We start from the raw sequence: 24150 nt of genomic DNA on the forward strand, positions 1-24150 counted from the left end.
TAAAATAAAATAAAATAAAAAGATCTCTTAAGAGCTAATCATCCTGATATTCATTTGCTATCACCGAAGAATTTTTTCCTGAGTATTTGAACAAAATTCAAATTTTAAGAAAAATCAAAAACATGATTTTCTTAAAAATGGATATTTTTAAGTAAGAAGAAACTGTTAAAGCATTATTAAGTAGTTCTTTAAAGACATCCTTTAATGAACTGTGCAAATGATCAAACATATGGATATAATTTGTTTTCTACTACATATGGCTAAAATTTACAGGAAATATCATTAGCAAAATGTGTTGCAGACTTGATTACATTTCAAAACTAGTTTGATGTGTTTTATAAATGCAATATGTGCGACATTCCAAATAATTACTCAATTCCACATCTCCTTCCTCATATCTTTCGAATATGTAGAAGTGATGATATGCCATTTAAGATGAAAAGAAGGCGTGTTCAGTCACAGATAACTCACAAGGCCTTTCCTTATACCCTGGCATGTTTAAGAGTAAGAAACGAGCTGGAAGAGCTGCTGGCCAGTCTCCTGGGCAAGGACGGACACCAGGCAAGGGAGCTCTTCTGGGAGGTTGAACCTCAGCCCTGGACTAACCTTCTCTACCCTGGAAGGCAAAGGCCTCTGCCTTCTATACCACTGGCTCACTTTTGTTACAAGTAGTTTTATGGAGTTATTTTACATTCTCATTGGTGACTTTTTATTATCCAGTTATTACTACTAAGTTATAATTCAATTTCTCACTAGGTTCTTTTATGCGATATCACTGAGCTGAGCATCAGGAAAAAAGGGAGGGAGGGAGGGAGGGAGGGAGGAGTGTTTGAGGAGAACCCAAACACTGCAATCTGAGATGGGAGGACCCGAAGGCAGCTGTGTAGCTGAGGAGGGACAGAACTGGCCAGAGCACAGCCCCCTCCCTACCCAGCTCACTGGCACATTCCAGTCAGACAGCCACAGGGGCGGGGCGGGGCGGGGTGGCACACATGCTCCAGGAAGGAGTCCCGAGCTGCCCAAACTTAGAGCTGGACTCTAAGCAATTGGGCTATCTCATCTGTTCCGTGAGAGCCAGACCTAACCTGCAGGCTGACAGCGGAGCAAGAAACTGGACTGGGCTGGGCAGGCCTTCGCGGGGGGGGGGGGGGGGGGGGGGGGGGCTAGCGCTGGGCCACTGCAAGGAGCCCTTATTCTCGATGGGTACCCTCCTAGAGTTTAGGGGCCAGAGGAGGAGGGAAGAGGGATCTGAAACCCTATCAGGGAGCCTTCCTAAGTCACCTGGTCCTGTAGGGGCCCTGCTCTGAGGCTCCTGGGGACCACGTGTGCTTTGACCTCACCCTTCCCAGGGCTCCCACCCAGAAACCTGGAAATCTGAAGCCTGCTGCATTTGCCTTCCCACTGCCCTGCTTGGCACCTACCCACTCCAGTAGGGGTGTGGTCTCACAGTAAATTGTTTACAGCTGCATGTAACTAAGTAAAGTGATTTCTATTTCTCATGAAGCATGTATTTATGTAGTATATCGACAATGGCTAAATAAGCTATACTTTTAACAATTTTTCAAAATGTCCTCAAAAGCAGTAATTTTGTTTCTGTAATTTTCACACTTTTTGACATGACCTAGAAAGATGCATTCTGAACTTGGTTAACTTTTTAATCAGGGTTTTAAGAGAGATCCTTATTGTTATTTTTCTTTTTCCTCTCCCTTCCACCAAATGCCTACATACATACACACACATCCCAAAGAAAATAATTGCTTGATTTCAGATGGGGAAAAAAAAATTATACAAAATGATAAAATAAAGTGTTAAAGACATAAACAGAACCATGAGTTATAGTCTAATTGCCAAACTGATAGTACAGTATGGCAAAACATGTCATAGCTTATGAAATTATTCCTATCCCAAATATTAGTGTGGTAGTAAGGAGTGCAACTCCTTTACCCACTCCAAGAAAAGAATACATGTTTACAGATTAATTTTTATCTATAAATAATTTAAAGGAAAAGTTGGCATTTTTCAAATCTGTAAGTATTTTTCCAGCTTTATTGAAGTATAATTAACAAATAAAATTTTAATTTTATAAAAACCAAAGTATTAAAATGAAGAAGACATAGGATTATCAGTAACTTTGATATTCCTTTCTGTATACTGCAATACTTTCAAAATTCTTTACAATAAGCATGTATTAGACCAGGAATAAATAGTTCACCTGAACTCACTGGCCTTAAATCTCTCCTTAAATCTCTCAGTGGTACAATCCCTGTGTCTCCTATACATTTCCTTAAGAAGCTTTGACCCCTCCTGCCTCAGAACCTCCACACTGGCTATTTCTTCAGACCAGAATGTCTCCTCCTCCATTCTTTCTGATTGAACTCCTACCTGAACTTTCAGCTCAGCCCAGACATTACTTCCCAAGAGAGCCTTGCCACACTTCCCAGACCAGATAATACTCCTGATAAAGATACTGCACTACCCTTACTTCTCTGGGGCAGCATTATTGCAATTTCTACATAAATATTAATTGAATTTTTTTTTCTCTAAAACATAAGCTCCCTTAGACTCTGTTTTGCTCAACATTGTATCTCAGGTACTTGGCATGTAGTAGACACTCACTATTTGTTCACTAAATGGAGTGTCATTATAATATTATATGTTAAAATAGTTATGAGACTTATGTATTTACTATGTGGTTCTTGGACAAATTTGACTTTAGAAAAGTCTTAATTACAAAAATGCATTATATAACAGTTTTCTGGCAATCTGACAAATACATGAAATACAAGAGCACCTATCAAAAAGTGTCTCCTATTACTGACATTACCACAAGTGAATAAAGAGAATGAAAAACAATGTCAAGTGACTACAATGTATGTACTAAAGAATTTCATTTGTTGAAACATTTCTACTCATTAATCCTAATAAAAACTATTAAATATTCTCTGTAGCTCAGGCAAAACAGCTAACTACTGGTATAAATCTTCATAAGCCTCTAAAAGGACTTAAAGGACATATTAAACCTTATTTGTAAGATATACACATGATTTGAAGTTGGCTTAGTTTGGGTGTCCAATTAAAATTATTGCTAACTGCATTGCAGCTGTGCCCCGAGGGACTTACTTCTGGGATGCCAAATCAATGGCCCTGCTATTTTCTTCTGCTGTAAAAGTACACCCTTTTAAACATAAAATCAGGCTTACTTGCTGAAAAAAAAACACTGTACGTTTCAATTTTCCTGCCTCAAGAACATAAACTTCATTATTAGAAACGTACAAACAAAGCTCGTGAACTAATAACGTCCAATGCAAAAAAACTGTCCTCAGAGAATATGAGCATTAATGTACAATGGTCAGTTCTTGATCATCCACCTCTTAGATCATCTACTTTGTGAGTCTTCTGTAAGAAATCTGAAATTGCGGGTGGGCTTTCTGCAACCTAACTGCTGAGCTATGTACTTCTTCCAATTAGTTTATGGGAATTAAGGATATCAATTAAATATTAATCAAAGGAAAAGAAGTTTCAGAAAGTGAATAAATGTAATAACAGCATCCATAGTTGTCCACATATATTAAGACATATATAAAATATCAAGTTAAATGTTTCTAAAGTTTTGCACTATCTGCAATTTGAAATTTTCCACTCTATTGATCTCTATTCCGTTATCACATGCAGTTGAACAAAAACCATACATGTAGTCGCACATTTACTAAAGTGTCTACCTCTCCCTTCCAGGTGTTACTGTTTTCTTTGGTTCTTTGTAAATAATAAAAGTTAACATTCCACTTACCATTATCAATTCCTGTCTCTGTATGCATTACACCTTTGACCCAGTAATCTCACTGCCAAGACTCTATTCTGAGACACATCTCCACGATTTTAAAACAAGGTATGTAGGTTATTTATAAAAACAAATCCTGTTGGTCATCTTCCATTGGTCTGCAGCAATGTTTACACTTATCTGTTAACTCCATCATGAATTACTGATAGCATTTGATAGTAGCTCAATCTGAGATTAACCTCACCCTTATTTTCTTGAGAAAACTGAAGTCAACAATGTCATCTTTCCCAACATTTTGTTTCTTTCAACCCCAATATCTCACCTTCCTCTATGTTTTAGCTTTTTTCTGTCATATGCAGACACACAAAAAAGATCATTCCTAGACTGGGACTAATTAGAGACAAATAAGTTTGGAAAAATATATGGTGATAAATTCTGTTTATATCATAGTGAGTTGTAAATTCAAATGTCTAAAATTCATGGATTAATTACCAAAAGAACCAAGTAAAAGAGTTTAATCTGATTATCTCTGTGAAAGAAGAAATGAAGATGGTGGCAGATAATTATTTTCTAAGTAAAATATTTGACTTTCTAAACAATGTTATAACTTTGAAATAAAAATATTCCTTCTGTTTAGCAAAAAAAAACAATCTCCTTGGTTGGTCTGTTCTCCTTATATTTAAGGAGACAGTCTCAAGAGAAAATTGACAGGAAACTTTTCACTATAACGCACCGGTGAGGTCCACAGCAAAAGGATGGAGGAAATCATAACCACCATAGGCACTCTTCATCCAGCACATACCAGCTCTCCAGAGATTCTGGGATTTTTCAGGGGAAGAGCAGAATCTGGGAGTAAAAGATGAGTGCGCTTTCTTGGAAATATTTCTCCAAAATATTTTGAAAGAGTCCCCTGCTTTTACCCTGAACTGAGGAACATTTTCACAAAAAGTTTATGGGTTTGTCTCTTCAACTCAAGGGGAAAAGATGGCCCTATTCCAAGTAGGCATTTACTCTCTTCCTCAAAGAAAATCCAAAATTCTGACCATCCTATAAAAACAATGCAAAAATATTCCTTCATTTCATTATATATTGATCCCATTAAATAACATATCTTTTACTTTCAGAGGCTATAAAAAGGTACTAGTAAATGCTCAATTCAAAAAAACAACTTTCTAGTAAATATTATCACTTATTATTAATTCCATTTCACTCAGGGTGACTATATCAGTACACATATTAAAGAAGAAAAAGAAAAGGCTCTATTGGACCTATATACCTAACCTTTCTACCTTTTCATTCTAGTGTCAATCCAAGAGAAACCATAGACTCTTTAAAGCCACACTGTGGTTACCTCTTCCAGCAAAGTGAAGAAGCTCACACAGGAAATTCAAAACTAGTTCTGTGATGGACAAAAGAGCTCATTTGCAGATATGTACTAAGCTAATGCTTAATGAAGAATCAGTTACGCTCGATGAAAATCATTGGATTGCCTGCACCTTAAGTTTAAACCTGAGAGAAAGAGAACAGTCGTCATGCCAAGCACAAGGGACACAATAAGACCATGACAAAGGCCACTGATACACAGTTCTGTTTTTTACAAGGGAAGCATTCCTACAACCCTGACCTAGCACAGGTTCTTGGAGTAACTATTACACAAAAGAGTCAACATTTGGCCCAGCCAACAGGAGCATCCTTGAGCAGTGGTGACTGAGAAACAGCATACAGGGCCTCAGAGAAGTGACATCTGATCCCTCCCCATTTTGTGTTCGGGAGGATACAAGAGCAAATAAGAAATATTCTCTGAGTGAAGGACTGAACACAGGTAACTTTGTAAGAGCAAAGTAGCAGAGTGAGTAAATTTCCTGACCTAACCACTCAGAAAATCACATTAGTCATCTCAAGTTACCAGATTTCTTATCATTTCTTCTGAACAATTAAGCTGCTTCATTTATAGATTTGAAACTTATACTGGAAATAAGCTTTTAGTTCATTGTTGAAAGCATGATCTATGGTTTGACAGGTACCTATTTTCCAAACATTATTTCTACCATCATCTCACACTTCAGTGTTCATGCATGAAGGTTGTACCAAGGACTTAAAATGGCTTTAACAATAAAACACCCACCAGAAAAGAAAAAATTAGACTCACAGTTAATATTGTTTTGAACACATGAACATGAACAATTCCTAATAGTAAGAACTTCTGACAAGCACTTTGCAATTCTTTTTTTTTTTCTTGAAGTTCAGGCATATCCTAATATCATTGGTGTCAAGCAATAAATACAGAGTAAACACAATACAATATTCTTTTCATTTTTGTTTTATATAGCCTTTCTGGATTGCTTTACATTGTGAAAGAAAAATAATAACATCCGCCTTAGAGACTTTGCCAGACACACATGTAAAACAACCTTTGCTGGCTGTAATGCCGGTGGTCGAGGCCAGGCAAGTTCACATTGGATTCGGACAGACAGAGAAACTGCGGAGCCAGAAAGTGTTGGGTCATACCGGTATTTGGAGCCTCACAAAGACAGGCAAGCAAATAACAAAAGGGAAAGAGCTAATAAACAAAGGAAAATCTGCTATTCGCAGGAAGGGCAAGGGAGCAAGGAAAACCACACCTCGTGGTGGCGGGAGAGCGATCTGGGAGAATCACTGCCCAGGGGAAGCACCCATAGCCTTATATAGGCTACGCACACGTGCCTCTGCCACGTGCTCATGCAGTAATCAAGCAAAGTGCTTGCAGCTGGTAAACCCGTGAGCAAGCCTAACACAGCTGCCCCACACTGTTCATTCCCTTATTGGACCCAACTGGCTTTTGGTAGTGGCTGAGTGCTAGACCGTGTTAACCATTCATTGCAATATGAAAACAACATACTTACGTATATATTTACTTTCTGTCTACCATTAACACAGACAGGTACATCATATTCAAAAGCAATATATCTACATGTGATGTAAAAAAATAAAATAAAAAGAGAGAGAGAGAGAAGTAGAGGGAGATAAACAATGTCCAATGTGAGGCATCTCAACATTCTTCACTTTACTTTGCATCTTTGCAGAAATTCTCAGAGCCTTGTTGGCCAGTTACATTATTTGGCCCTGGATTATAAAACTATGGGAAGCCTGACCAGGAGGTGGTCCAGTGCACAGAGCATTTGTAATGCCAGTGGCCAAAGCCAGGCAGGTTCACATTGGATTCGGGCAGACCATAGAAAAACTACAGAGCCGGAAAGGGTTGGGCCATTCCGTTTAATAAAGTCTCACAAGGTGGACAAGCACACAGGCAGGGAAAACCACCTTTCAGTCAAACAAACAGCAAAATGGCTCCTCACTGGAGGCCCACCTCTAACTGGTATGTAGGAGGGCCTGTAGAGTCCAGGGCTATGTCCATGGAAACCATAAATTGTCCTTGGTGCGCCTCTGCAGCTGGATGAGAACCAGTGCCAGAGGTCCTCCACAGGGTCTGCAGGCCCCACTCCATCAGGGTCTCTCATAGTACTGTCCACGAGTGACGAGCTCATCCATCAAGGGAACTGCTGCCCCACTCTGGTCGCAGTCCAAGAGTCAGTCCACGATAGCCCAGCCGTCTGTGCAAATCACCAAGGTAAAGGTCTATTACAGGCAACTAGCCAAACAGCGCTTTATTAACGGACCTCAGCACCTTTCCACAGTATGCTGTCGGCTGCCACAAGCCCCATCCAAACCCCTCAACAAGCTCACAAACACATTCAAGGCCTGTGCCACCTTGACAGTTCTCTTAGCTGCTATTGCTGTTAAAAAAAAAAAAAAAAAGCCCCTGTTATCTTCTAATCCAACACCTGCTGCATATTAGAAGGAAACCAGTGGACTGCCAGTTTCACATGGGGTCTCTGCCCCCCATCCATCCCTGTTGGATGGGTCCCTCGCCCTTTTCCCTATACAAACTGGGACAATGGGTCCTGAGGATGCTGTAGCCTGAACGCCAGCCCTTTTCCTGGCAGATGCTGGAGCCACCTGCTTCCCCAGCTTTTTCAGCGGCTGGAACCTCTGTTCTGACTCAATGTTTCAACAGGACTTTATTAGGATTGTCATCTAATTTCTCTCAATCTGCCCCGGCCAATTGAGAGAATAAAATCTACTCACATCTGTATTCGGTCACTTTCACAGGACAGTTTCTCTTGTTAGTCAGGGGGGCAGCACGGGCAGCTGCCATCACAGCCTTAGGGTCCATCTCTGTTCCAGAGAGCATGATGCCATCCACCTTGGGTCCTGCAGTCGCACCAAGCAGGCTGCCAGAGGTTCAGTGGGTTTCTGCCTGAATTTGACCCCCAACTCCACCAGCTCTGCCTGGGTGTAGCGCCAGACCACAGAGTGCTCTACTACCTGGGCAGTAGCCTGTGGCTACGCGTGAGGGACTGTTGGCTGCTGGATCTTTACTTTCTTCATGACCACTGGCCAGGCTCTGAGTCTGTGGATGGCAATTGCAGCCTGAGCTTGCCCCTCAGAAAAGTTGGAAACACCTGCTCCCGCTGACCCAGAGCCACTCCACCAGCAGGAATGCAACTTCATCTTCTGCTTTGGCTCCTGTGGCTGCCAGTTCTCGGCCTGAAACTAACTCTCGAGCTTCTGAACCCACAGTTATTTCTCCAATAACCATTGCTGCCAAAGTTCCACTTACAGAGCAAACTGCAACTCGTGAACCCGTAACTCTCAATCCAGAGACCTGTCCTATTCCAGGCACTGTGCTGCTCACACTGCAACTCTCAGACCCAGTCAGCCTCCTTCTCCTGTACTCACTCCAGGTCACACTGTCATTGGCAGCTCATCCTGGACCTTTCAACCTCTCTCAGCTTCTCACACAGAGCTCTTGGTTTCTTCTTGAAGGATTGTAAAGCACACCAGCCCACAGTCCCCACCAGGAGAGTCACCAGGAACAGCCACTGCTCCATTCCCCCCCTCAAGGGTGTCAGTGGCTCCATACCAGTCTGCTCCGAATCCTGCCCACTATGCCAGATATAATGCAGGTAGCCAAGGCCAGGCAGGTCCACACTGGATTGGGCAGACCATAGAGAAACTGCCCAGCCGGAAAGGGCTGAGTCGTTCTGTTTCACAATGGCGGACAAGCACACAAGCTGGGGAAACTGCCTCTCAGTCAAACAAACAGCAAAATGGCCCCTCACAGTGGTGGGAAAGCAATCGCAATCCGAATCCTCCCTGAGGGCAAGCGCTTATGGCTTTATATATACTATACACACATATTAGTGCTCATGTATTAATCAGGCAAAGTACAACACAGCTGTTTTCCCAACAGGCAGTTTTTAAAGATATAGCATACTCTTCTTATATAAATCTATTTTGACTTAGAAAAGTGCATACTGCTTTATAAATTACATACAATGTTTTTATATGTGTACTCCTTATTTAACTCTTTACTCTTAGCAAGGCAAACTCCCTATATATTATGAAGAAAATAAGTATCTGGTTGTTCTGTATCTGAATGAGAATGAAACCATCACTTATTATTACAGGATTCAGATTTCCTATGTGATGACTTTGACAGACATAAATAAAAGCAGAAGTAAAAAGTAACATACATATATATATATTTCAAAATATATTTCAAAAATATTTGTCTATAAATTATCTAAAGCAGTAAAATTTGTAAAAATAAAATACAGAAAGGAGGGTGTAATGCCAGTAGCCGAGGCCAGGCTGGTCCACATTGGATTCAGGCAGGTAGTAGAGAAACTGCGAAGCCAGAAAGTGTTGGGCCATTCCCGATTAATAGATTCTTGCAACAGCAGATGAGCAAACCTGCAGGGAAAACCGCTTCTCAAATGAACAGAAAACGACCCTCAGAGTGGTGGGCAGGCGATTCTGAGGGCAAGCACACATAGCCTTATATAGACCACACACACGTGGCACTGCCACTTGCTCTAGCACTAATCAAGCAAAGTGCTTGCAGTCAGTAAACCACTGAGCAAGCCTAACACAGCTGTTTTCCCAACAGAGGGGAAACTCATTTTTAATGGCCATAGAATTTGAGTTTTGCAAGATAAATTCTGGGGGTCAGTTGTACAACAATGTGAGTATACATAACAACTGAACTGTTCACTTAAAAACCTGTAAGATAGTAAGTTCAATGTTATGTGATTATGTGCAGAAACAGTGTTAAGAAATATATGAATTTGAACTCAATTGAACATGAACAACAGGGTCACAAAAAAATGTTTACAAGCAAGCCTGAGTCATTTACTCAGGGTGGGATGAGACTCCTGCTGCAGTTTCTCCTGAAGCCAGGGAGGATGTCCTTATCACTTGACTGCAGGCCTAGTTAATTATTTCAGAATGTGGTTCCTTTCTTTGTTCCTAGAGGTTATGCACAAAGGGCCCTCATGTAATAGCCTCCAGCCAAAATTTTCACATAAAAATAGGTAGGGTCCCAGACCACCCCTGAAGCTCTAGAGAACTCAGTGGGTGGCCAACTTTGGATCCCATGCTGAAGCTTCCTGGTCTGCTGAAGTGTGTCTCCATGGTTTGATGAGACTTGTACATCCTCATAATTCTCTTTTTCTTAGTTCATTGCTTTCATTAGCTATTGCTGTAGTACTGGGCTAATATGTGTCTGGTGATGTTGTGTAGATTATCAAAGCATTGATGCTTTTTTAGTCTATTTTAGGTTACATAAGTTCAAACCCCTTTTGATTTTGCCTTGTTTTTTTATTGTTATTAATCATAATAAATTTTCCCCTAAAATCCACCCGTGAATAATTGCAATTCTGTACCACATCTCCTGCACAGCACAGATTGTAACCACAATTTAAAAATTTTTAAAAATTATAAAAATGTCTCTCCTTAGCTCCTATGGCAAAATTGAGCCATTCCAACACTTCCAAAAGTTGGAAACATTATTACAGTATCAATATAGTCTACCCAAGAATAATAGTATTGAAGGAAAAGATATTTAATTCATTAGGACATATTATAAAATTATTTTCAAAATAAAGGAATGTGATTGAATAGTGAAGAGTTCAGCATTGAGGGGTTAAACTCTAATTTTGTTTAAAAAGCAAACTTTTAAACCCTTAAGTCGGGCAGATAAGATATATTTTGCTCACTCTGTTAAAGATGGCCGCTGCCCATGTACACAGCTGATTGCCTTCTTGCTTGGGAAGGGGCTGGTTATGCTAATGTGTGTTGGGAGAGGGCTTTCACTCCAAAATGTTTTAAAAGAAGGAGCTAGGAGGCCATTTTGGAGAGATCACGTTGTTCCAGGGGAGAGAGGAAATGTGGAGGAGAGGAGGCAGCCAAAATGGAGGCAAAGAGGTGGGAACCTTTGATTCTAGAAAAACTCAGATGAGTCAGTGGCTTTGGGAGCCCTTAATGGAAAGGGAAGTGTTTCCCGCTGTGTGTTTTTACTTAATTGCTGAATGCAAGTATAGAATAAAGGAAAATAGACCCAACAGTTTTTTGCTCCGCAGTTTCTTTACCGTCTGTCCAAATTAAATGTGAACCTACATTGTCCAGGTGACTGTAATGGTGGCCGCAGATACTGCCTTTACACCTTACTATGAATAGAAAAAGCAGTCTCTGGTCTAAATTTATTCCATAAACTTCTATTGAGTTCTAGGCACCAAGTTTGCCAATCACTGGGGAAACAAGGTTAAAGAATATTAAAAAATTGAATGTTAAAAAAAACTATAATTTTTGTCAATATATGCTTTCACAGTATAGCTAAAACTCATTTTTCTAGATTTTAGGAATTTCTGAACATTTCATGATCAAGTTCAGATTGGGATTTGAGAAATTGGATTATAATAATAAATATATCTTAGTTTAGTCTGAATAGACTAGATCTTTGAGAAGCAAAAGCATTTATTATAAGCTTTTAATGTCTCCAATATAATCTCACATTTCTCTACAGGCATTTGTCATTTCTATTTGTATAGTGCATGAAAGTTTATAAAGCACTTTCCTTGGCAGTATTTCACTTTATCCTTACAATTTTAATTAGTAGGTTAACAGACATTATCTTTACCATTTTATTTTTTATATGTTATTTACTCATTTTTAGAGAGAGGGGAGAGAAAGAGAGAGAGAGAGAAGAGGGAGGAGCAGGAAGCATCAACTCCCGTATGTGCCTTGACCAGGCAAGTCCTGGGTTTCAAACCAGTGACCTCAGTATTCCATGTCAATGCTTTATTCACTGTACCACCACAGGTCAGGCCATCATCATCATTTTATAGATAAGATGCTGACATGGAGGAGATGAAGGGACTTGGTAACGGTCACCAGGCTATTACTTGCAAAACCAGCACTAAAAATCAGGCTTTATTTTCACTGAACTAGTTTATTGTTGAATTCCTTCACTCACTATAAAATTATGAGGAAACCTTTTAAAGGTGTTATAATTTTACTAGGTAACAAAACAATCATGTCATTAGGGGTTGGTATAGGGTTATAGATGTCATGGGGAGAGATTTTTGAGGAAAAATCTCCATCCCTCGGGTTCTCTTCTGTCCGATCATGGAGCCATTATACGACACCACTTCTGGTATGTGAGTATTTTGGAATCACTGATTAAAATCTTTACTGCCTTTAAAAATATTGAAATGAAAGATGTTATTTGTATGAGTCAGAATATAAGGAACATGCAATATAAATTATACCTTGCAAGCCAACTAAAAAATTAAGAGGAAAAAAAAGTGGTAAGCTAGAAAAAAATAAGAACAATTTGCCCAGAAAGTTCCCAAGTGGAGAGTGGGCTATTAATTAAGGTAGACTCCTTGCCCAGAGAGTGAGGACTTCACCATGCCTCTGGCCCCAGGTACTCACAAAGAAAGGTATAAAGGGCCAGTTGCAAGCCATCTCACTGTGGCTCCATAGACACTATCCAGCCTTGAGCTCCATGACTGCTCATCCTCACCCTATACAGGCTCCTCTTCAGAAGAGTTTTTTAACACCTACATACTTCTGTGGCCAGAATGCACTTCTAGAAGATTCTCATCCTATGACACTCTCCCCTAAAAAAATCATCCCCCAATATGTGCACATGCATATACACACAATTCCTTTCTGAGTTCAAAGTCTCAAAGTGTTGTAAAGATCAATAAAATTGCTGGTAAAAAACCCAAAGTTTCAGGGATTTTTTAAGTTGTATGTTCCTGACTAATTTTAAGGTAAAAAGGTCTCTTATATCAAAGGTAGAAAGAACCCTTGCTGGTGTTAGTTTATCTGACTTCTTCACAACCCAAAATGAGAAGGCTTAAGCACAGAGTTCAGTCTAGGGCCAGGGAGAACCTTGAGGACTTCCGTTCTCGTCTTTCCTCTGCTGGGGTTCCGGGCCCATCCTTAGCTCTTGCTTGACTAAAGGTAAAGGTTTCCACCTTGGCCATCACAAATAAACTAAAATACTTAAAATTTTTCCCAGCTGTTGCAGGCTGAATTGTATACCCTACCCCACTCCACCCCTCAAAAACCTTACATGTTAACTCCCCAACCCTAAAATGTGACTATGTTTGAAGATCTTTAAAGCAGTGATTAATTAAAATGAGGTCAATAGGGTGGAACCTAATCTAATATAAATGATGTCCTTATAAGAGGACATTTGGATACACAAAGATACCAGGGATACATGCACAGAAAAACAATACCTCTTCAAGTTAAGGAGAGAGGCCTTAGAAACAAACAAACCATCCCACACCTTGCTCTCGGTGGTCGAGCCTACAGATCTGTTAGAAAATATTCTTCTGTAGCTTATTCCACCCAGTCAGTGGTTTTATTATGGCAGCACTCGCAAACTAACATAATACACTAATTGAATCCTGTGCCTCCACTTATATCATGTTTGAGGTCTGCTGATGTCTCCTCTGCTGTCTAGTCAAACATAGTGTTCTAATGAATGAAGCTCTTCTTATTTCTATGCCTCATAAAATTGTGTAATGTGAAAAACAAAAGGATCCTTTTGTACAAACGTGCACGTACTACGATCAATGACAAAAGAAACATTTCATGTACCCAATTAAGGTCTTAAATGAACCATTTTTAGAAAAATAATCATTAAGAACCTTAAAACAGTCTTTCCCGCAATGAGATGAAAAGAGTTTCAACGTTTACTGCAGCTGTTTGCAACATGTCAGAGTTGGCAGACAGGTTAGCCTATAATCAGCAGAGGCCTTCAGTTTTGAAGCAGGACTTGTAATATTCCTCAGCATTTTGCCCAATTAAGTGCTTCAATTCACAAGGCTTGAACAGAGGATCAACATTTGAATATGTGAACTTGTGATAAATTTCCCCAGTGTCTAAACCCAAATCCTTTCTAATTCCTTACACAATATTTTCCCCTTACTCATTATACAGTCTGAGATAAGACTCTACTTTGTGATATAACATAAGTATGTTAAAATACTCTGAAAACACAGAAAATTGTTGTATCAAAATTATAATTAGTTGCTTTATGCATATTCATTTCCATTAACATTTATTCAGTAAATTTCAAAAACAATGAATATATTCTTTTGTGTTTATTAAAGAGACATTTTATACATTAAAAGTTTACTTTATATAGTAGTATAAAGCCACAGCCCATTTGTAAACAAAAAAGTTCCCAATAAACTTAAGATGAAATATATCTGAGGTCAAGTTCTATTTGTAAAAGTTTTCACGTAAAAATAGTTTTCTTCTGGGGACTTGCTTATAATATTTTATTTCAGGCTCTTTGCAAAACGCCTGGTATACAGTAAGCATTCAATGTACATAGCTGAATAAATAGATGAATGTATTCATACTGTAACTATTTTAGAATGCAATCCCTATATGGCACAAAGTCATGTTTTTATGTCACTTCCATAATTAATTTACCTCATCTGTTTATGTGGCATCTGTTTATGTTCACTATAATGAATACCTTAGAAACATGACATAGTTCATGTTTAGTGGATGGTTAAATGAATGAATGAAGGCCTAGGTGGATAATTTTTATAACTACTTCAAAGTTTTAAATTTCTAAACAGAAATTGTGTGAGGACAACTTTCCTTATTGAGCTTGAAAAAAGGAGGAAATCAATCTCTTGATCTTAAGGGGAATATTATGAACAGAAATCCAAAGTACAAAGTACATAAAAAATTTTGAGGCAAATTGTAAAATCTTGACATGTAAAATACTTTTTGAACTCTTAAGCAAAAGAATCCTATCAGCTTGGCAGCAAGGGAGTCTATGAGTCTGTTGTTAGATATGAAATATTACAAATGAATTATATATACAACTTTTTTTTAATATCACTCTTAAAGTTCAATTCTGTTTACCTAGATATGATTCAGACTATATTTTTGTAAAAATAATTTGGACTGAATTTTAGAGAGAACAAATCATTTTTTCCTAGCCATAAGTAGACCATTTTTCTGTCTAAGGTACAGTCCATTCACATTTGGCTTTACAAGCTGTATTTCAGAACATAGCTTTGTTGAGAAGTAAAGCACTTTGCCAGTTCCTTAAGCACTGCCTAGCCTTCCTTTGCCCGAAGTTTTAATGGGAGTCAAGCCTACTACCTGCCTTTTTCTGCATAATCAGGTAACAGCTTTTCCAAATTCTGAAACAAAGAAATATAATTCTGTTTCTGTAGCTGGTTAACACAAATGTTCCTAAACTGCTGATATCTAACATGCAAACAAAATTGGGTAAGTCTATATGTATGTAAAAGCATCGAAGATCTGGATTCTGCAGTCCACTGTCTCTTCAGGAATTCTCAGCTGTTGCCAGTGATAAAATAGATGAATATTTATAACCCCATTTACTGAATCATTTACATAATATCCAAATAAGAGCAGAGTAAATTGCTGGAACTCCACTATGATAACTTACATGAAGTATTTAAGAATCTTCATAACCTGGATTGTTATATTTCAACAACCTGTGTTTTGAAAAACTTATAAACACTATGATGCCATTATAACTGCATCGTTCAAACATTTTCTAACATACATATACACATACACACACACGCATACACACAATGAAGCACCTCATTCTTCAATTACCTCAGAAAATTCACTGCTCAAAATCATTCACATTCATTGTTCTATAAACTATTTCTCAAATAAAGTGACTGTTGGAATTTTTAAAAAGCAATTTCAAAGGTAATTAAATTCATATATCATGCTTAAACCCCCACCTAGTTTTAATTCATTTTATTCATTTGATGAATGTATCATTTAAAGACAATTCATATGTTCTCAAAGATAAGTTTTTAAAATTATAGCTTAACTATAACTATTGCATCATATCAATTAGTCATGTTTCCAAATATGAAACTAAGATGCTCAAAAGTGGCCTGGTTTACGTTACCCAATTTGCTTCATTACCATCTGAAGAGGTGAGTTTATTGTCTGTTTCTTTAATATCAGTAAAATAAATTTTAAAAATTAATTCTATCTTGATATTCAATAAATCACTATGATCCCATAGGCACAAAATAAACTCTATTTCAAAACTTATAAAACTTAAGAAGGAATGTCTTACTGTTTATTACTTATGTTTAGTGCAAGTAACTAAAAGAGTCTATTATTGGTCTTCCCTGGTAGTGACAAGTCCAAGTTCTTTAATCTGAGAAGCACTGTTACTACATTTTAATAGTCTGTTAAGGAAAATTAGTTTTTTGCCTGCCAGTATTACTGGTTCCCCTTTAACAATAAACTATCACTTGGGATACTTAAAAAACGATGGATATTTCATTCATATTTCTTTCCAAAGGACATGATAAATTTATGCAAAATTAACTTTTATATCTAATAATAAGACTTAAGAGTTGCTCAAGAAAAAAATGACTAAAGTTAACATTTTAATTTTTATTTATTTATTTATTCATTTTAGAGAGAAAAGAGAGAAAGAGAGAGAGAAGGGGGAGGAGCAGGAAGCATCTACTCCCATATGTGCCTTGAGCAGGAAAGCCCAGGGTTTCAAACCCAGGACCTCAGCATTACAGTTCGACACTCTATCCACTGCACCACCACAGGTCAGGCTACAGTTAACATTTAAATCACTCATTTGATCCTCCTTAAAAATTCTAACCATGGTTATACTGCTGACTTATGTTGGTCTATTGCAGTCTGGTTTCATTTTCAGATCTGTGTAAGAGTTTACATACACTGTGACTGTGGTGGCCACTGCCCATGTGCTGTGGCTGCTGGTCAAGCGGCCTCAAGCACCAGTCTGCCAGTGACCTGGTTGAAGCCCACCCACTTCTGGAAGAAAGAGCCAGACTTCTCAGAGGTCAGTCTGCACAACAAGTGGGACTCCAGGGCCTTCTATATGTTTAACAAAGAGAGCTTGCAGTGACCTCCCCTAAGAACGGCTCCATCTCCATTCTGGGTGGTGATGATGCCACCACTTGTCACACTGTGGTTCTGAGGCCCACAGGTAATAAGGCCAGTGGCCATGGCCATGCAGGTTCACATTGGATTCAGGCAGATGGTAAAGGAGCTGTGGAGCTGGAGGATGGTGAGTCATTCCATTTATTAAAGTCACAAAGGCTGATGCGCAAGCAAGCAGGGAAGGCCACTTCCCTCTCTCAGGGTTGACCAGCAAACAGCTCAGGAGAAGGACCCCTTCTCTGGCAAATAATAAGAAACAATGGTCCCTCCCAATAGAGTCAGGCTATCCACAATCTACAGTCTGCCGCACTGAGGGCAAGCACTGCAGCCTTGCATAGACTATACACATGTGGTGCTGCCCAGTGCTCAGACACCAAACAGATAAAGTACAGGTGGGCAAGCCTAACTAACACCCTTGTTTGCCCAACAATGAAGCTACCAGCTTGACACATTGTGATGTAATTGACACCAAATCTGATGGCTGAGGTCCCCTTGATCATGAACTCCATAAAATCCTTTTCTGACCATGCTCAATGTGGAAAGCTGGAAGTGCATCTTGTGGGCAGCTCTAACAGTAGGCATTGTCACAAAAACTTACTCATCAACTTAGTGAATCTGACAGACAAGAAGATGATATTCATTTAGTGACAATATGTGTGGCAGAATTAAGTGATCGGGAAGAAAATGAAAACCATTTCCCAATACTTTATGGCATTGCTGTCAATATTAAAATGTCAGAGATTTACAGAGCCTCCCTTCAGAGGAGAAGCTGCATGCTACATGAGCTTTCACAGGGATCAATGATTAGTATTTATGATGCAAAGACAGTACAACTTCATATGGGACTGTATTCCTGAATGCCATTTCCACGTGTGGATTTCTGGTTGCAGCACGATGACAATCAAATACTAGAGAAACTTTCCACTTCACTTCTGGCTGAGCCCCCCCCCCCACACACAAACACACATACTTTGTTGAACATATTAGATCTACCTTTGAGTATTTTTTTAAAATACCCATCTCCAACAGACACACTATATCCTGAACATAAAGTTCTACTCTTAAAATATATATACGGCCTATGGAAAGCTAAAAATAACAATTACCAAAGATAGCAACTTTTTGGCATGACAAGGACCATTGGTGGAGTTAGGAGAGAAAATGAATTTGGAATCTATGTCTATTGAGTCTTAGTGTCTTTCAAATGACTTTAAAAAAAAAAAGTTTTATACACTCCAAAGCCATAGTTGATGCACATCAAGCTTCCATTTTATCAAATGCTTCCATTTTATCAAATACCTCGATTGTAAATTTTATGTAAAGATTTCTGATACTTTTACCTTAAGCTCTAGCTGCTTTAGAAAGAGAAGGTTATTATTTGGTGTTTTCCAGACAATCCTTTGTCCTAGGAGATGGCAAGTGGGACAGAGAAACAAACAGATTTGATAACTGAATCACTTTTAAGTAACTTAATTGAGTTAACAATTGAGTGGATCAGAAGATAATGTAGAGATTCAAGGTCTACAGTTGAGTACAACTTTTTTCCCTTAGCACGAAAGTTTTCTGTGGAGACATGTCTGTTCAAATAACAGTCTGGGCCTCCCTTGTCCCCTGATGACCTAGGGATAGAGGAAGTACTCTCAGAACAAGTGGATAATGGAGAAGGAATCAAGCTTGCAAAATAAATTCTCCCCTTTCTTCTTGAATGAATTTGTTTTGTTTGCTTTTCACCCAAAAGGAAAAAGGCAGATGTTTCTAGTTGTCCAGATGTGCCATTAATTACAGGTGCAAGTCTATTAAATTCTGCTGGGAATTGTCAGCAAGCCCTTTCAAATTAAAATCTAAATCGCAGATCTACAAATCAACTTTAATCTCCATTTGTTACTTTAATCTCCATTTATCTGTCTTCTCTACACTGTTTCTCATTTGATTCCAAATTATGGAAGCAAAGGAAAAGGAGTGTTAGTGTTGACTCTCTAAAGTCCCCCAAAATATAAAAGACACTGAAAGGAGCATCCACTGATATTTTCCACCCTTTTGTAAAAAAATACACACAAAAATAAATTTTAAAAAATGACCAATGTAAAAATATAAGGAGCTAGGAAAGGCATAAAAGGGTCCGAGATAAAGAGAATCTGGAGAGGCCTCAGGGAGAAGTTTAAGTAGAACTTGAAAGTATATATTTTGTATTTGAAAAGCAACTTACAGAAAAGAGGAGGTAAAAATATTCCAGCTATATGAAATAAAATGATTTTTATTCTTAAGTAGAGTAAAAAAACAACACATTGCTTTACAATGTGATCTACATCTCTATAAGGATATACATATAACGTGTGTGTGTGTGTGTGTGTGTGTGTGTGTGTTCGCATGTGTGACCCCTCAGAAAAAGTCCTGGTGAAAACATTAACTGAGCAGAAGTGGCATGAGATCATAGGTGGCTGTGGGGACCTGTAACACACTCTTCCCTCTAGTGTCAGAATATACACACCATACACTTTTATACAGTGGGCATGTTCACAAATTACTTATTTAAAGGGAAAAAAGAAAAGAAGAAAGAAACAGAAGGGACGAAGGGAAGGAGAATTACAATGAGTAAAACATGACAATAAAATTACACAAGGCTTAATTTACTTCTTTATTTAGAAGGTACTCTAGGACTGTAAAATGTCAATGGGGCATTTTTATGGCAATCAATATTCATTATATTGATAAATACAAAAGTAGAAATCAACACTCAAATTTTCAACTGATAGAATGAAATATAAATGTCATGTGGATGCTCATTTCTAAAATTATAGGCTTTATATGTCTGTCTTAATAAATCAAAATTTAATATTATTGTCTTTTCACTGATATAACCCTGGTTAAGTCAATACTGTATTAGATTATTTCCTAATTTGTGCCATGCCTCCAATTACTCATCAAGTACACCGAAAATAATACTGCTAACAAAAAGAAGCTTCTCTCTAGGGTAAAATATATAATTCCAACTCTATCCATAGCCCACTACTTGTCTCTTTCAACAATAAAAAATGAACTTTTTCTGTAAGTTTTACAGATTTAATAACCATCTTATTTGTTTCAACTAAGTTAGATTATAACAACAGTTATAAGTGCTCCCCAAAAAGACATCATAAGGGGGAAGAAAAGAGACTCTGAGTCAGGCAAACAGGTCATTCAAGGCAGGTTTCCTGAGGACATGAAGCTTGAGCGGACACATAAAGGATGCACCATGGCCCTGGCCGGTTGGCTCAGCGGTGGAACGTCGGCCTGGCGTGCGGGGGACCCGGGTTCGATTCCCAGCCAGGGCACATAGGAGAAGCGCCCATTTGCTTCTCCACCCCCCCCTCCTTCCTCTCTGTCTCTCTCTTCCCCTCCCGCAGCCAAGGCTCCATTGGAGCAGGGATGGCCCAGGCGCTGGGGATGGCTCCTTGGCCTCTGCCCGAGGCGCTAGAGTGGCTCTGGTTGCAGGGGAGCGACGCCCCAGAGGGGCAGAGCATCGCCCCCTGGTGGGCAGAGCATCGCCCCTGGTGGGCGTGCCGGGTGGATTCCGGTTGGGCGCATGTGGGAGTCTGTTTGACCGTCTCTCCCCGTTTCCAGCTTCAGAAAAAAAATACAAAAAAAATAAATAAATAAAAAATAAAAATAAAGCCCATTCTCTTTAAAAAAAAAAAAAAAAAAGGATGCACCAGAGGTCATTTGTTAAGGGGGACATGCAGAGATGAGAGCAGGTGGGTCCTGGAGGGAACCTGACTCCTGGTCAGTGTGCTGGGCATGGAAATTGCTCCACAATGATGGTGTTACTATCCGTGTTAAGCGTCCAGCCAATGTGCTGGAAGTGGGCATTACTACACAATGAGGGTATTACAATCCATGTTAAGAAATTATATCTTCTTTCTAAAAGCAGGGAAGGACACTGCAATGCTCGAACCACAGAAATAGCACTTTGAAAAGACTTTTCTGGCTTCAATTAGCCAGTCCTGCCAAATAACTTCATGTGCTGTGCTTCCAGAAAAGACTGCTTTGGCTGAAGCAAATGGCACAGACACAAAGATAACCAAAATGCTGAGAGGGCTGCTCCACTGCTCTCACTTGGAACTGGTCTTTATGTAGCCAGATGTGCTGTATCCATCCACCTCATTCCCACCACATCTCCCTGGGTAGGAAAAAGCCCTTTTTGCCTGTTCATTGCTATAGCCAGGCACTCAAAGTATTGTCTGATACATATTATAGTTTCCTCATTGACTAAGGACCCGAATATTCAAATTTCAATATTCTAAATGAAGATTATCCAAGATTGGTCTTCATACTTCTATTTGCCGATTGCCCACATGAACTGGGCAGTTTTTGATATATATCAAACTGCACCTGTATGGGCAGAACAAGTCATGTAAATGGCATTAGAGGCTCTACCTTCTATGAATTACAAAACAACTTTCCAAGGGATTTTCAGAATATGTTCAACAATACAGAAATGCATTATTCAAATAATCCTCTCTTGATGCTTTTTCCCTATAGGGATGCACATGACCCACTTTAAAGCACCTTTTACGGTACATAAAATGCAAAAAATGAACCCTGAAATACTATGCAAATATAGATCATTTATTTTTAGGTCAAAATGGATGCAATCTAAATTAAGGGGCAGTTACTAAGGTTACAAAGAATGAGTGAATAAAGTAAAACAATATTTCAGTTAATCTTATCAACAAGTACAAAAGAAAACATGCTTAACGTGTTTTTCTACAGAGAGCCAGAACAACACATTGTTCCCAAGAGCTACCTGTCTACTAATCTAAGTGCATTTATTCCTGTTTCTTTTTCATTTTATGTGAAAGCCCTGTCCCTACAAGCTGATGTTTGTTGATTTGGCCAGGTCGTATCTGTCTTTGAAAAGAAAAGAGGAGGGTAATGTTTTAATGGTATGTGGCTTTTTTCCAAATCCCCAAAAAATGTACAGAATGTTTTGGTCCTAAAATCTGGAAAACAGTCATTGAAAAAATTTATAGTAGTCAAAATAATATTTCACATTCATGTAGTTCTTTACAATTAAATCATTTAGAAATCAAATATCAAAGGCAAGGGTCTAAGGATTTGAGGTTTTAGCCTGAAAAAACAAAAGAATAGCTATACTGTCATATGAATCTTCAAATATATAAAGAGGGTCATCAGAATAAAATAATAGAAGAAAACTGGCATGAATTATTTTATGAAGAATTGAAGTCTAGCCTGACCAGGCGGTGGCGCAGTGGATAGAGCGTCGGACTGTGATGCGGAGGACCCAGGTTCAAGATCCCGAGGTCACCAGGTTGAGCGTGGGCTCATCTGGTTTGAGCAAAGACTCGCCAGTTTGGACCCAAGATCGCTGGCTCAAGCAAGGGGTTACTCGGTCTGCTGAAGGCCTGCGGTCAAGGACATATGAGAAAGCAATCAATGAACAACTAAGATTTGAAAAACTGATGACTGATGCTTCTCATCTCTCTCCGTTTCTGTCTATCTGTTCCTATCTATCTCTCTCTCTGACTCTCTCTCTGTCTTTGTCAAAAAAAAGAAAAAAGAATTGAAGTCTATAGTAAAATAACTCTGCTGAAAACTAAATGAGTGATTCTTGGAGGAATCCACATTAGTCCAATCTTAAATCTCCATTTAGAAGAAGATCACATTCCTAAAAATTTCCACTCTTAAAACTGAAACAAAACAGTTTCTAGCCAATTTGAAAAAATGTTTTGTTCACATTCCCAAATACCTAACATGAAAACTACCACATTTTTAATACTTACTGCAATATTGCTATTAAATGAGCATAGGTCGCCTTCATTATTAATTAGTAAACTATCATTACTCTCGTTTAATTTGGGTTTTACAAGTTGTAAGGAGTGTGGCCGTGGCCATGCAGATTCGCACTGAATTCGTGCAGACAGTAAAGGAACTGTGGAGCCAGAGGGTGGTGGGCCATTCCTCGTTATTGGAGGCACACAGAGACAGGCAAGCCAAAAGAAGAAAGAAAAGAAAAAATACACAGGGAAAGGAAAACCTGCTTTTCGCAGTGGAAGGCAAGGGATCAGGGAACCAACCACACCTCTCAGTGGCCGGTATCAATCCGATCTCATTGCCTCTGAGGAGAAGCACTTATATCCTTACAATAGTGCTGTCAGGTGCTCCTGCACTAATTGCACGAAGGGCTTGCAGCCTATAAACCTGCAAACAAGCCTTACACAGCTGTTTTCCCACACAAGTCATTTTCGTTATAGATCAGTAATTCATATAGGCATCATAGTCTGTTTATAATCTTTTTCACATCCAGAAAACATGAGTCTTTCTGTTCTTTCTTTTTTATTTTTTACAGTGATGGAGAGAGAGTAAGAGAGAGGGATAGACAGGGCCAGACAAACAGGAATAGAGAGATGAGAAGCATCAATCATTAGATTTTATTGCACGTTGCAACACCTTTGTTCATTGATTGCTTTCTCATATGTGCCCTGACCACGGGCCTTTGAGCCAGCGACCTTGGTTCCAAGCTGGTGAGCTTTTGCTCAAATCAGATGAGCCCGTGCTCAAGCTGATGACCTAGGGGTCTCAAACCTGGGTCCTCGGCATCCCAGTCCAATGCTCTAACCACTGCACCACCGCCTGGTCAGGCCATTTTATTTTTTTTATTCAGTGAGGGGAAGAGAGGCAGAGACAGACTGCCACATGCTCTGACCAGGATCCACCCCAAAACCCCAGTAAGGGGTAATGCTCTGCCTATCTGGAGCATTGCTGCCTTGTTCAGCAACCAAGCTCTTCTTAGCACCTGAAGGGGAAGCCATGGAGCCATCCTCAGCCCCCAGGACCAACGGGCTCCAATCAACCCATGGCTGCAGGAGGGGAGGAGAAGAGAGAGAGAGAGAGAGAGAGAGAGAGAGAAGCAAAATGGAGGAGGCATGGAGAAGCAGATGGGCACTTCTCCTGTGTGCCCTGACTGAGAATCAAACCTAGGACATCCAAGTGTTGGGCCAATGCTCTCCCACTGAGCCAACTGG

At 39.2% G+C, this 24150-nt stretch overlaps 1 protein-coding gene and 1 pseudogene across 1 annotated transcript in view; one reads left to right on the plus strand and one right to left on the minus strand.

Annotated features, from left to right (window-relative positions):
- GPC6 (glypican 6) overlaps window positions 1–24150 on the minus strand; it is a 1376210-nt gene that overhangs the window by 1325128 nt on the left and 26932 nt on the right. The window lies entirely within an intron of this gene.
- Window positions 16928–18243, plus strand: LOC136308308 (protein N-terminal asparagine amidohydrolase pseudogene; annotated as a pseudogene).

Source organism: Saccopteryx bilineata, chromosome 6 (genome assembly GCF_036850765.1).
Source record: "Saccopteryx bilineata isolate mSacBil1 chromosome 6, mSacBil1_pri_phased_curated, whole genome shotgun sequence".
NCBI classification, from domain to species: Eukaryota; Metazoa; Chordata; class Mammalia; order Chiroptera; family Emballonuridae; genus Saccopteryx; species Saccopteryx bilineata.